At 40.7% G+C, this 13,346-nt stretch overlaps 1 long non-coding RNA gene across 1 annotated transcript; it reads left to right on the top strand.

The window, feature by feature from the left end:
- The first annotated feature begins 10,035 nt into the window (after positions 1-10,035).
- Positions 10,036-12,888, top strand: LOC123968751. Its single transcript, XR_006824532.1, has 3 exons — positions 10,036-10,212; positions 10,323-10,420; positions 12,537-12,888. It is a non-coding gene; the product is annotated as an uncharacterized LOC123968751 (long non-coding RNA).
- The last annotated feature ends 458 nt before the right edge of the window (positions 12,889-13,346 follow it).

Here is a 13,346-nt window from a genome sequence, read left to right as displayed (position 1 = left end):
GCGGCACCGGACCTGACCATATTTGGATGAGACGGTGGAGCTAATGGCCGTGTGCGGAGCTAGTTAGGTTGCTTAGCTAGGTGCATCTGTAATTCACGATAACTGTCCTTTTAACAGGGCTGACAGCTTTGTCTAGCAAACAGACTTAAAACTAAATGGACTCACCAGAGAAAGTGAACAGCCAACTCCTAATAAACTTTTTATTAACAGCGCTGGTTAAATTTACACAGTGCCATGGGTGTGACTCAATCTAGCCTTATTGACAGGTCGCTATGGTAACGACTTGTCAATCATAGATAATCCTGCCCTGAAGCATACTCTGCTTTATGGTCTATTTTCGTCTAAATGGGACCATAATTTATTAAATGAACATAATGTTGTATTGAAGAAGACATGAAACAAGTGATTGAGACCATAAACTCAGTAGGAAAGTTTTTGCTGACCGGAAGCTTTCCACTTACTGAAACTGCAGCCTCCGATACTGCAGCTATATAACATTGCATTCAACATATCTTTTCCACTGTATCGTCACCAGAGTGGCACCTTGAAAATGGAGCTCTGCCCTCCTGCGGTGGCAGACACACCAGCAGCTTCTTCTCTGTTGCAGCTGCTGATTGGCTCCTTTCTTTTGTTCCATTCTCACGCAATTTATCAGGACTCTTTCATGTAACTTTTAGTCTTTTGTATTTTTTCTTTTACCGTAACATTATGCGAACTGTATTGTAGTACAATACTTGAGATAAAAAATACTTAAAAAGGTAAAATATACTTGAGCTTATGGTGGCTCTAGATTAAAAGTCAGGGGATTACCAAAGTCAGTAGGCTTCATCATCTGAGACCATGAATTCTTGCACATAATTTAATGGCAATCCATCCTGTAATTGTTATAGTATTTCAATCTGGCCCAAAGTGACAATAAGATAGTGCCATTCTGCTAGCCTGGCTAAAAATTAGAAATGTTGTAAAAACTATTAATAGTGTCCGTGGTCATTATTCAGCCTATAATCTTTGTTAATGCTTGCATATTGCATGGTGGAAAGGTGTGAAATTTGTTAAAATGCGCTGCTTAGGGAGGTGAAGCAGACAGGAGTGGAAGAACAGGTCCTTCTCATAACTGGCTTTTACATGGTCAGGTGAATGCAAAAAGATGTCCGGAAGTGTCTTTGTCTTACATAGACTTTTAACTCTATTACCTTTTGTAATACTGAACAGCTTCTCCTAAAGTATTGCAAAGTTTGAGCAGCAGCCAAACAGCCCTTTTTATACAGGGACCCCCAAGATGCTACAGTATGTTTATGTAGCGCTTTCCCAGTATCACCTAGCATGAGATACAGTGCCCTGGGTTCTTTTCAGTAATCTGCACTTTCTGGTAAATCTTATGAAATGGCAGTATTTATTTACTAAAGTTTTTAAAATAAAGATAAAAAATAATAAAATTAAATAAAGTGACGTTTAGGGTTAAGAGAGATGTCCCTTCAATTACCTTAACAAATTGAAATATACAACCGTCCACTTGTTCCCCAGATACTTTAAAACCGATAGGTCTGTCTGTACCTTTAGAACTATTGATGGAAACTTAAAGTTCTCTGCACTAAACACTTACTGCAAATATCTGTACTTTAGCAAACAATTTTTTTCACATTCTAACTGCAAATGAACATTCAGCAGTAAATACCTCAGATAACTTCATATAAAACAATTATCATATATATTAATAACCACAGCACTCTACTCAGTTACTCTAATGGGCCCAAAGAAATAAAAGCCGGCATTAAGTGGAAATAAACAACCCCTGCTGCAGGCCTGAATGCAGCTTGAGCGCGCTGAATGACAGTTTACAGTACAGCGGATGGTCCCTTCACTCCCTGAGCAGGGTACCAGTGAGTTACTCACCAATGGTGAACAGTTCAAACGTCCCCTTACTGTTTCAGGCAGGTGACTGTCTACTCTCAGTCCCAGTGATGTTGATCAACAACTGAGTTGGGAGTTTTCTCCTTTTCTTCATCATCACCACTGGGACTGCCTAAGGACTGCCTAAGGAAGAGGAAAACTCCCAACTCAGTCCCAGAGATAATGATGAAGAAGACGGCTTGTCTCACTCACAGCCAGAGGTGCACCCGTGTTTTTCCGGTCACACAGGGCGCTATCTGGGGTTCTGTCCGGGCCTCCAAGTCCACACACACGGCAAGCAAGCCGTGAGATACTATGCTAATTAACCTACCGGCCGAGGTTAGCTCAGAGATACACAGTAATGTCCACAGCAGACTCTTAGCCAAAAAATACACTTCTCTTAAATGAGTCAGGCTAACACTGGGTCTCTACACTGTAATATTCGTCTTGGTTCGTAGCTATTCGCCACTCAAAATACAGTCGCACACTCACACTGCAGCGTCTACTTCTCTCGCATGTCTCCCTTGTTTTTCTGCTCCTCCAGTTCCTCTGAATTCTAGTCCCTAACAAGTAGTCAGAGGACCCTAACCAATCATACCTTTTAGAAAATGGATGTCTCTGTCAATGGACTAATCAGAGGCACATAAATAAAAGCATCAGGTTAATATGTCTCCCCTCGTGTTGAGCGATGTACGTTCTAAACAAACTATTAAAACACTGTCCCCTTAAAGGAACAGCGCCTACTATAGTAACAATGTAGGGTTTACACTGCTGTGTTCAAATTAGCTCTGGGGTTTAACCCAGGGGCTACATTTAAAAAAGTGAGATCGTAGGAATTAAGATGCAAACATTTGACTGACATGGTTAAATCACTTAAACCTCACTCAAACAGCTAAATTAAATGCCATTATTCACATGTTCATCTGTAACCATTCGCCCTAGCAACCGGACAATGTTTGCTTTGTGAAACACCTTCAATAACTGGCATAAAATACCCTCTAAAATCCACATTGTGCCCATTATTATACAGCAAAAGCTTTGAACCCACGAAGTAATGGACTACTGTGCTATATTTCTTCTTGACACCATATTTAGCAGGGAATCAGATCCAGTACATGTGCCGGCAATGAAAGGGCTGTGATTTAACATCCAGTTAACTGATGGTAATGGTTGGTAATTGATCATTCAAGTTATTTATCGAGCATAACAAATTTACAGTTTGCAAATTCAGCCACACATTGTTTTCCTATCTCTGCAGAGGGCACTGACCCATGAATGTGCATGAGGAGGGGTAACGCTTATTAGACTGAAACACACACTCACACACACACACACACACACACACACACACACACACAAACACACACACACACACACACACACACACACACAATGTGCACAGTATAATCGGTATGCAATACTAAATAAGGCAAGGCTTTTGAATTGCTGATAAGGAAAAAATAGAAGAAAACATAATAATTTGGAAAAAACTGTTTGAGGTGTACTGTTAGTAATCTCTTCTGTTTTTGGTATTTTTTTCACCTCCCGTGAGCTGATCTGAGGGGCAACATACCATGTCTGGAAGAGAGTAAGAGCTTTTGTTACAGTGGTTAATGGAGTCTATCATAAAACATATGCTTGTATATGGTAGATGTATGCATAGGCTTCACTTTGTTTACAATCCATCCATAACTTCTAAACTTCCCACATATAGTTTTATTTTTTGACTTACAGATAATAATAACTTTATTATTTACTTGCAACCTTGTCTGGCCAGTCCCAGTCTCATATTAACAACCTATTTTCCTGCTTCTTCCCTTTGATTTTTCCCCTCTCATTCTCTCCTCTCACAACACGACTGGCTCCTGCTGGATAACCAGGGAGTTAAGAGAAAGTTGCGAGATGGAGGAGAGTGCTACTGTGAAAAAAACTCAGGGCTGGTTATGGTTCCCTTCAAGCAGCAGATCCTGCATCATTTCAACAGTTGTCCCTGAAGGTTGAACGTACAGTACAGTATGTTTTGGGGTGAAGTAAGTGGATCCCAGTGCAGCACTCAGCTGGGGGAGCAATTTTACTTGAGTTATATTCAGAGTGATAGCAGTGCCAAGGCACTATCTTTGGCATCAGCTACATTACACATTCATGTTTGTAGAAACACACAAATACACCATGTCATTCATGTGTAGCCAACATCATTAGGGCAAAACAATCAGAGATTACATCACTTCTTGGGCTCAGAAGAAGGACTTGTGGTGAAGGTGTCTGTGAAAAGAAACAATGAAAAAAAAAGTAAGCTTCCTCTGCATTAGATTATTTTAGTATGTTTTTTCTTCTCGTGCTGTTGATGCAATGACATCATGAGGCAAACAGTGTTACAGTGTTGAGGTGGAGGTTATACAGTATGTCATTATCATCAGAGAAAATAGCAAACTTATCGTTCTGCTGTTGAAACTGTTGTGCATTAAAGTTACTATGCGATGAGTTTTAGGACATCACTTTTCATCACGCTTTATTATACATTATGTTTATTGTGCTTTAAAAAACACCTCTGAGGTTTGTGAGAGACTTAAGCTCTCTTACATCTGAGCCAGACAACCGAGTAAACACAGATGATAACAATCAGCACCAATATGGATTTAGTTTGCATCTAATGTGACATCTGATATGTTTAAAAGGGAGAGAGGCTACATTTGGCATTTTAAAATACCTGCAGCGTTGACTCATGAAACATTTATGATGTATGGTAGAACACATTTTCAATGAATATGTACTTTTTTCATTAAATGCATAATTTATTTTGGAAAATAAGTAATTGTAATTTTAGAAACTGTAAAATAGTCCCTCAAGGACCATTATATTTTAACAATAAATGGCTCCTTGTTTGTATTTCTTCAACAGGGATGAATCTACAGTTCATTCATATCATTCTAAATGCATACTGGAGAGCTGACGATGCCTCAGATAGTGTCTCAGAAACTAAAGCAGATGTCGGATCAGATGAAAATCTGGCTTCAAAGTTATATAATGTGCCAAACTCTGTCATGACCATCTTTGCTCCACAACCAAGTGGAAAATATTACCTTAGTTACTTAAAGTGTCTCACAACATTGCAAGCAGCAATATTAATAAACACAGAAAAAAAGTTTTTATTTTTTATTGTCATCATCACCGTGGACATAGACTAGATCTGATCTACGATCTTGAAAGGAAACAAACCCTTACACAACGTTAGCCAGCACAACATCTTTTCAACGTTCAATTGAACAGGAACTGTGGCCTATAATACAAAAAATTACCAATTTATCGGGTTTGTGTGTGTAATGTGGGTGTTGTATTTTAGTGACCTTCTCTGAACATTTTCAAGAGGTGGTATTATGCTTTTTGGCTTTTCCCCTCTCCTTTATTGGGTTATATATCTTTTTTGTGCATGTAACAGGTTTGCAAAGTGAAAAAGCCCAAAGTCCAGCCCAAAGGGAGTTCCCATCTCCCACAGAAAACTCTGCTCTGAACCGCTTGAAAACAGCTCGCTTGTAGTCCAGTCCTTCACTTCCTTTACTTGTGACATCACAATGAAAACGCATCATAAAGCTTGCCAAGCGGCTGGCGGGGTTCAGGCATGTCCTCAAACCAAGCTAGTCTGAGCGGAGGCCCTTTGGCTCAAGACTGTATGGCTGCAGCCTGGAGCCTCCCGTCTCGTGCCCTCCCGCGTGGTGCCTTCCGCTAGCTTCTACGGCAAAATAAAAACTCACGTCTGGTTCTTTCTGTCTCCTCGTACTTTGGTGTTTTTGAACTAAATAGTTACGGCAATCATGCGAATGAATAAAATACTTAATAAAATATCTGCTGCTTATTCTGTATATATGCCAACCCAAAGACACACACACACACACACACACACGCACACACACACACACATTAGAATAAGCAATTGTATTTGCAGCGATTTCCCTATTAAGTGTGGGAACAATATAGAATATATAAACAAAAACGAGTCTTGGAGAGAGTACAACATGTTTATTATTTTGTTCTCCATTATCACTGTCATCCCGCACATTGGCAGAAATTGCTGCAGGATCCAGGGTGGAGAAGATAGATGGAAAATATACCATGCAGCTCACCTCTTCCAACGTACCCTGTGTTTATAAGAAAAACAGAACAAAATCATACTCTTGATCTGCTCTCATACAGTGTTTAGATTTGTTTTTGTTTCAGACAGTCTTTTTTGTTAGCAACAAGTGACTTGCTCAGCTCAGTTGGCTGTGCCCTGTGCATGTGTTATTTAAAAAAAACCACACTGATGTATTCCTTAGGTAAAATCAAAGAAAGAAACCACTGAAGTCTGTTATCATAAATTGGTATAGGTAACAAGTTAGTGTTGAGCTAATATTCGTTAACAAACGTCTAATTGAAACGCTCTCGCAGTTTAAAGTGTTAAATTCATCGCAGGTTTCATCAAATACGTTAACGTCAGGGACACAACAATAACACCCAGAAATATGCAAAGTATATCTGTGGCCTCACCCGTGACTCCAACACTTTTTCCTTCTGTTGCTGCTGCTTCTTCTCTTGATTAAGACCGGATTGCAAACAACGTTTAGGTGCATACCGCCATCTACTGTACAGGAGTTTGTAACACACACACATTCGCGATTTCCATTTTGACACTTGAACCTACGTTTAAAACAATCTTTCTACCAGATTGCTGGAATAGCATTATCATTAGCACGACAGTCTTAATTTATCAGTTCAAAACACCGAAGAACGAGGTAGAAATAGGGAACAAGACACAAGCTTTTATTTTGAAATGTAAAAACTAGCGGAAGGCTAGTACAAGTACTTTTTTTCATATCACCTCACCTCTGTCGAGGTTCCAAGCGAACTGAGTGATACTAAAAGGTAATGTGCAAACAGGACAGACTGCTGATTGGTCAGAGAGAATATTCACTATTCACTGCATCATCATTGCGTGCGCCAGACAGAGGCCAGCAACAGAAAGTTTTATATTTTACAGTTTTCGTATGTAATTTCATCACTAAATCCACTTCTGAAAAATTTTGAGGTGAGAAATCAGCTGTGTAGATTTCGAATATTGACAGTTTTAGGAGAAGTGATGGCGGAACAAAAATGTGCTTGAATATTGTCGGAGTTGAGGAGCTCCGCAAGTGGCTGCGGGGGAAGCCTGTACCAACCCGTGGGAGGAGCGTGTGAGGCCGGCCAGCCGCCCGCTCACAGAGCTCTCTGCTCCCACCGTCACACAGACCGCTGCAGCAACAACAGCAGAGGAAAACACAGCTGGAAGGTTTTCATACCGCTTATCTGTCTTTACATTCTGAGTAATGTTGAAACGTTTTACCTTAAAAAGAGAAAGCTGTGTGGATCGCTGGTGTGTGTGTCACATTGAACATTACGGCGCAGCAGTTGTGTGTGGCGTCACTGTGACGACAAGCTACGTACTATCTCTGGGTACTATCTGCAATGGAAAACGGAGCAGGGCCGAGTAGAGTCGAGTCTATCGATTTGCGCTATGATATCATTTTTTGGCAAGGCAGCATAGATCATCAGAACACCGGCAACAGTTCAACGTTTAGTCCTAATGGTAAGATGTGGAACAATGATGTTGTGTGGTTGTGGACTTGAGTAACTTATACCATCTGCTAGGTTACGGTCGCAGTCTGAAGCGGCTTTGATTTGATCACACTACCTTGTTTCTTACAACCCGCCCCTCTCTGCTTCTGATTGGCTAGTAGTCCTTACCTGGGAACTGCGCATGTGCAACTCCCAACAAAGATTTTGTACAAGTAAAGATGCATCACTCAAGAGCGGAGCGTACAACACAGAGTGAAAAGAGGAGCTGCAGCAATGTGCAGTATGAGAAATATATGGTGTTTTTTGAAAATTAAACCATGTAAACCGGTTTTGGTACAACCCCTAATTAAGATTTTGAACCTGAAAATTAGCATAATACCACCTCTTTAAACCTTTTTTTAAAAATAATTTTATGATTTAAAGTTTATGTTTTGTTCCCTACTTTCTTGACATTTCTCCATAACCATGTCTACTTCCCTTATTATGTTCTCATGAGGGCCTGATGGTGAGACCAACATAAGGTACCACTGCAAAACCTGCTATGTGTGACAAACTGGTGTTTTCACTGCCATGCAGGATGATAATGGCAAAATGTTCCTGTATATAATGTAATATAAAGAATTTAACAACCCCGTAAGCATAAAAAAGAACAACACATGAGCACAATTTGGAAACAAACACCAAGAAAATATATAATATCTTGTTAAATTCAGTAGTGTGGATGTTCACATGAGGTCTCAATTTATACAAGGTTCATAGGGTTTAGCTTTACAATACAATGTGAGAAAACCTAAAATGGAACAAACCATAAGGTTAGCACTGAGTTGCTTTCAGGAAAGTGGGTTGAGGCATGGTTTGTTTTCATTTGCACACTCTGAGGTAACGCATGCACATAAACACATCTGACCTGTATCACTCAATCTCTCTGACATTTTGATCTCTAAAAAGCACAGAGGCTCTCTGCCTTTTCAAGCTCTGTAAGCATTGTTATGATTCACTGTCTTCATCCATAGGCCAGACAGAACCAAATGAAAAACTACCACATTTAGAAAATGTCATCTACTTGGCTCATTTTCAAATTGAAGTCAGCACCATTCCTTTGCCTTGCAACCTTATTTATTTATTTGTGTTGAACATTTCCTTCAAGGTGAGGAAGTTTAACATTGTTGCTGTTCAAGAGCAGCAAACTTTTTTTTTTCTTTGCTAGGTATTAAAAGTTAGGCATGCAGACATTTGTGCTTGTGAGTGAGGTTTGGTGTGTCTGTTTGCGTGTGTGTCCTGGCTGCAAATGGTGTGTCAAGTATGCATTGGCTGCTGCTATGAAGCACCTGGCAAACCCCCCACTTTATAACAGGGCCTGACAGGTATGCTTCATGCAGGTCCAGAAGAGGAAAACACTTGAAGATGGGTCTTAAATTATGATGAGTTGGCAGGCCAACATAACTCGTATCCATGAGATCCCCATATCAGCCAGATGAGCTCTGAGCAAGGACAGAACTCAAGCATTTTGTGCACTTGCATCGCAGGGATATCCATTTTTCTAAGCCCACATTAATGTTATTGCCAGTGAGGACAAGTTTGCACTGGTGTGTATGGAAGATTACAAGGGTGTGATGCTGATGATGATGAGTGTGTGACATACATATACTGTATGTGTATTGCATTGAATTTTTTATGATTTTGTGTGTGCGCATGTGTGTGCATGTATTTTGTACTCTCAACGCCCCCGTCTTTGATGTGCCCTCCCTGAGTTGAAAGGGTAATATGAGAACTCAGGACCCACAATGCTGCTCTCACCTGTGTCCTTTGATGACAGGACAGAGGCTAAGTAGACCAAACCATGGATGTTCCTGTCATGAAACACACACACACTCACTCATGCACACACACAGATATTCTCCATGACCTTTTATTGTGGTGACTGCACAACTCAAACCAGTCCTGCTGCCTTTGTTGGCCATCGCTCTGATGTGCTCCTGTTACGGCGGTGGATGGATGTGTGTCATGCAGAGGTGAAGGCCGTGCCCTCCTCTTTATCACTCAGCCCTCACTGTGGGAGCCACTGAAAACTTTGGACAACACTATAACTTACAGCATACTTGTTTACTTACAGTGTTTACCTTTTTCACCTCCTACTCCCTTTCAACTTCAAGCTTTGCTTGAGAAACGACTGTTACAACCTGATGTGAGACATATTAGCTACAGTTTCAATGTAAAAAAAAGATTTCATTAATATCAAAACACTTGACTTAAATGTCTGCTACCGCAACTATCTTTCTTGATTTTAGGATTCACTTGAACATCACTTTCTCAACTCAAGATGTTTTACTGCAATTATGACAAAAAAACAACGTTCTCATTCTGAAACAATTGTCAAAAGCATTAACTTTACAGGTGTGCATTACTTACTTACATTACTGTTTTCTTCAGGTTGTGAACAAATAAAATAATAGAATACCTGAATACCTTGTTCAGTACATATTCACTCACACAATTTCTGCATTTGCTTGATCATATATCTTATACTTTGCCTACAGGAAGGAGCAAAAGGGCCGTGCCACCCCGTGCCCAACCCGATTTGATGATCAGCATATTTGATTTGGTTTGATATTTACACCTGATGCCCTTCTTGACGCAACCCTCCCCATTTATCCAGGCTTGGTACTGGCAACAAGGAATGGCTGAGGAGCAGATAGTGGCTTGCCCAAGGACGAGTCGACATGAGGACAGCAGGAGGTGTGGCTCGAACACATTACCCTGTGATCAGTAGACGACCCGTTAGACGTACCCTATTTATGTTATTTCACAGATGTAGCAATAGCTGATAGTCCCATTTCTCTGTCCAGTCTGCAGCAACAAAGGTATAATGGTTGGACAGAGAGTGATGATTTGACAGCAGGATGAGGACATCCCCTGTGGACAGGTGAACCAGATACTGACTCAGGTCAGTACAAGGTCAAAGCACAGAGCGAGAGAAGGGATCTATGTGTGCGTGCGTGTGAAGGATAGTGCTTCCATGAGGTAACAATTCTTCCTCCCTCTGTCCTGCACACACACACACACACACACACACACACACACACACACACACCCTCTGAAAACAAACCCACCACAGAAGCAACCCATTGTCAAACCAAAGAGGCGCTGAAGGGTCCTGTCCTCCGGTCACTTCATCCCTCCCTTCATCCCTCCACCTCTCAGTGGGGGTGACAATGACCTCTGTCTGAAACAGAACAGGATCCTGCATCTGTGGAAAGAGGAGGTCCCGTGCAGGCTGATTTGATTCACTTCTATTCTTTTAGCCTCATTATCAATGTCATACAGCACCGGGTCTCAAACGTTAAGTCCAGAATAGATCACAGAACTTCCTGTGTTGGGTCTTTTTTAACATTAGTAAAGCACATTTCTGTTCTTTTCAGATGATCTTTTGAACCCATGCTGAGTGTAAATACAAAAAATAATATAAAAAATAATGTGTAAATACACAGTTTGAGTATCAGCCAGGTTAAAAAGCGCCAAAAAGTCAAATGAAAGGTTAATAATCCCTGTGGGAAAAACAGGTCATTGCAGCAGACATTAAAATGTGTGTTTTTGGCAAAGGCAATTCAGAGACTGATCAGTAAAAGAGGAACCTAATCTAAAATCTGATACTACTGTACTGTCCTGAGGTTTTTAACATATGTTGTTGTATTTGTATGTATTCCCTGGGCTACACTGACATTTACAGACACTTACAAACATGAAGTCCTTGCAACAGTATCCATGGTAAAGCTACACAAACTCTGTCAAGACTCTCTAATTTCACTGATGCTCAACAGTCACATTTATGAAAGAGCCACATTTGCAACATTTTCACAGAAGCGACTCACTGTTACAAACGTACTGTCAGTGTTGTGAAATTCCTTTCACCCCAGGGATGAAGAAAAGCACTGTGGGAAATGTAGGAGAGGATTAACTGAAGCAAAGGGTAATGTGGTAAAGGTTACCTCTCATGCAAGAGACAAATAATTACACTAACTACCCAAGTCTTGGAATGGATTAAGCAATGCCAATCACAAAATCTAAAGGCGGAATTTTCCTTTAAAAGTCTCACAGTATTGGCTTATCATTTGCCATTTACTGTCAAATTACAGATGGAAGGACAAACTACACGCGGATACGACAGTGTACACTTGCAAAGTGACTTCCGCTTGAGGTAAAGTCATGATAACAAATCAAATCAACCCCCTTTGATTTCTCAACAAGACAACCTCACTTCTGTTATCCGTTTGCATATTGTCTTCTTTTTCTCCCTCTCATCCCAGTTTTAAACAGTCCTCACCTTCATACTTGGTACACATGTGGATGACAAATTGAGTTTCACTAAAAATACTGATTGCATCTGTAAAAAAGCCGGGCAGAGAATGTTTTTAGGAAACTGAAGGAGTTTGGTGTCGGTCAAAACATCCTGGAGAAAGTGTATGTGAGCCTGATAGAGAGTATTCTCGTTTTTAATATTTCGGTCTGGTTCGGTCGTTTAACACTTAGAAACAAAAATAAGCTGGCCAGGATAGTCAAAACAGCAGGAAAGGTAATAGGCCGGCAACAAAAGTCACTGGATGACCTTCACAGTACAGCTCTACACAGAAAGGCCCTGAGCATCATTGGTGACAATAAGCACCCCCTCCATATTGAGTTTGAACTGCTCCCTTCAGGACGACGATAGTACCTCTGGCAAACAGGAATATCTATAAGCGATCTTTTATACCTAGTGCAATAAATTTAATGAATAAACTGCACTAATTGGTATTTTCTTGTACAGAAAGTATATTGTACACGGTGTGTATGGGATAAACTGCAATGATGTGATGTGATGTGATGGGCGGAGAGATGTACGGCACCGATGTGATATGATGTTGGTATGTTTATGTATGTTCATGTTTTTAGAGGTCTGGTGAGACCAAAGACAATTTTCCAGCCTTGGCTGGACAATAAAGTGGTATTCTATTCTATTCTATTCTATTCAATACTTCTTCAATACACTTTATTTTCCCTCCCTCCCTCTGCCATCTCTTTGCCAGCCCCAGTCTGTCTCCAGTGACCCAGCCTGAACCAACAGAGCTCTAATCCCAGGATCACCTCTCATTGCTGGGTGACAGAGTGCGGAATCAGCCTGCCTCCGGGAATCTCCAGCCATACTCTCATTGCTGGACCAGACCACACAGAGGGGAAGGAGGGAGGGCAGGGAGAACGGAGAAAGTGACAGAGATAGACAATGACACATGCAACAAATATTGTCTATGTAATTAGAATGAAAGTAGTGGCTGCTATTTATTGACACAATTGAGCCTACGTGTATTGTGTGTGTAATTGTCAGTCTGATACTTTGGGGGTACAAGGTGAACAAGGCTTTTGGCAGCATTTCCCTCATAGCTGACATGCTGTCTGTGTCCTCTCCTCTGTAATGGTGAGCAATACTTCACACATGCACTTTAATACAGCAGATCAGCCTGAAACAACAGACTGAGGCTTAACATGATGAATCCCACCAGACACATACATCAGCTTAAAAGGTTTACATGGGTCACACACAGGCCATAGTCCATATTTGATTTTGGTATGCTTTATTATTGTTTGGTAGTAATAACAAACAAAAATCATAGGTTTTAGTGGTGTTACATTCACATATACTTAAACATACAGTACTTTATACACCTATAGTATGACAGCACACACAAAGACCATGCACTTCTGACGCAAGCTCGACACGCTAATTTGCATGTAATAATGATATGCAATTTTAAAGCAATCCAATTCTCTCTAAAGGGCCCCACAAGAAAGAGTTAATAGTTAATAATGGGTCCGGTCATCCCCCCCATTGCACTGACAGC

This window comes from Micropterus dolomieu, linkage group LG03 (assembly GCF_021292245.1).
Source record: "Micropterus dolomieu isolate WLL.071019.BEF.003 ecotype Adirondacks linkage group LG03, ASM2129224v1, whole genome shotgun sequence".
Classification (NCBI taxonomy): Eukaryota; Metazoa; Chordata; class Actinopteri; order Centrarchiformes; family Centrarchidae; genus Micropterus; species Micropterus dolomieu.
Note: the sequence above shows the minus strand (reverse complement) of the source record. Positions and strands in the feature narration are given on the sequence as shown.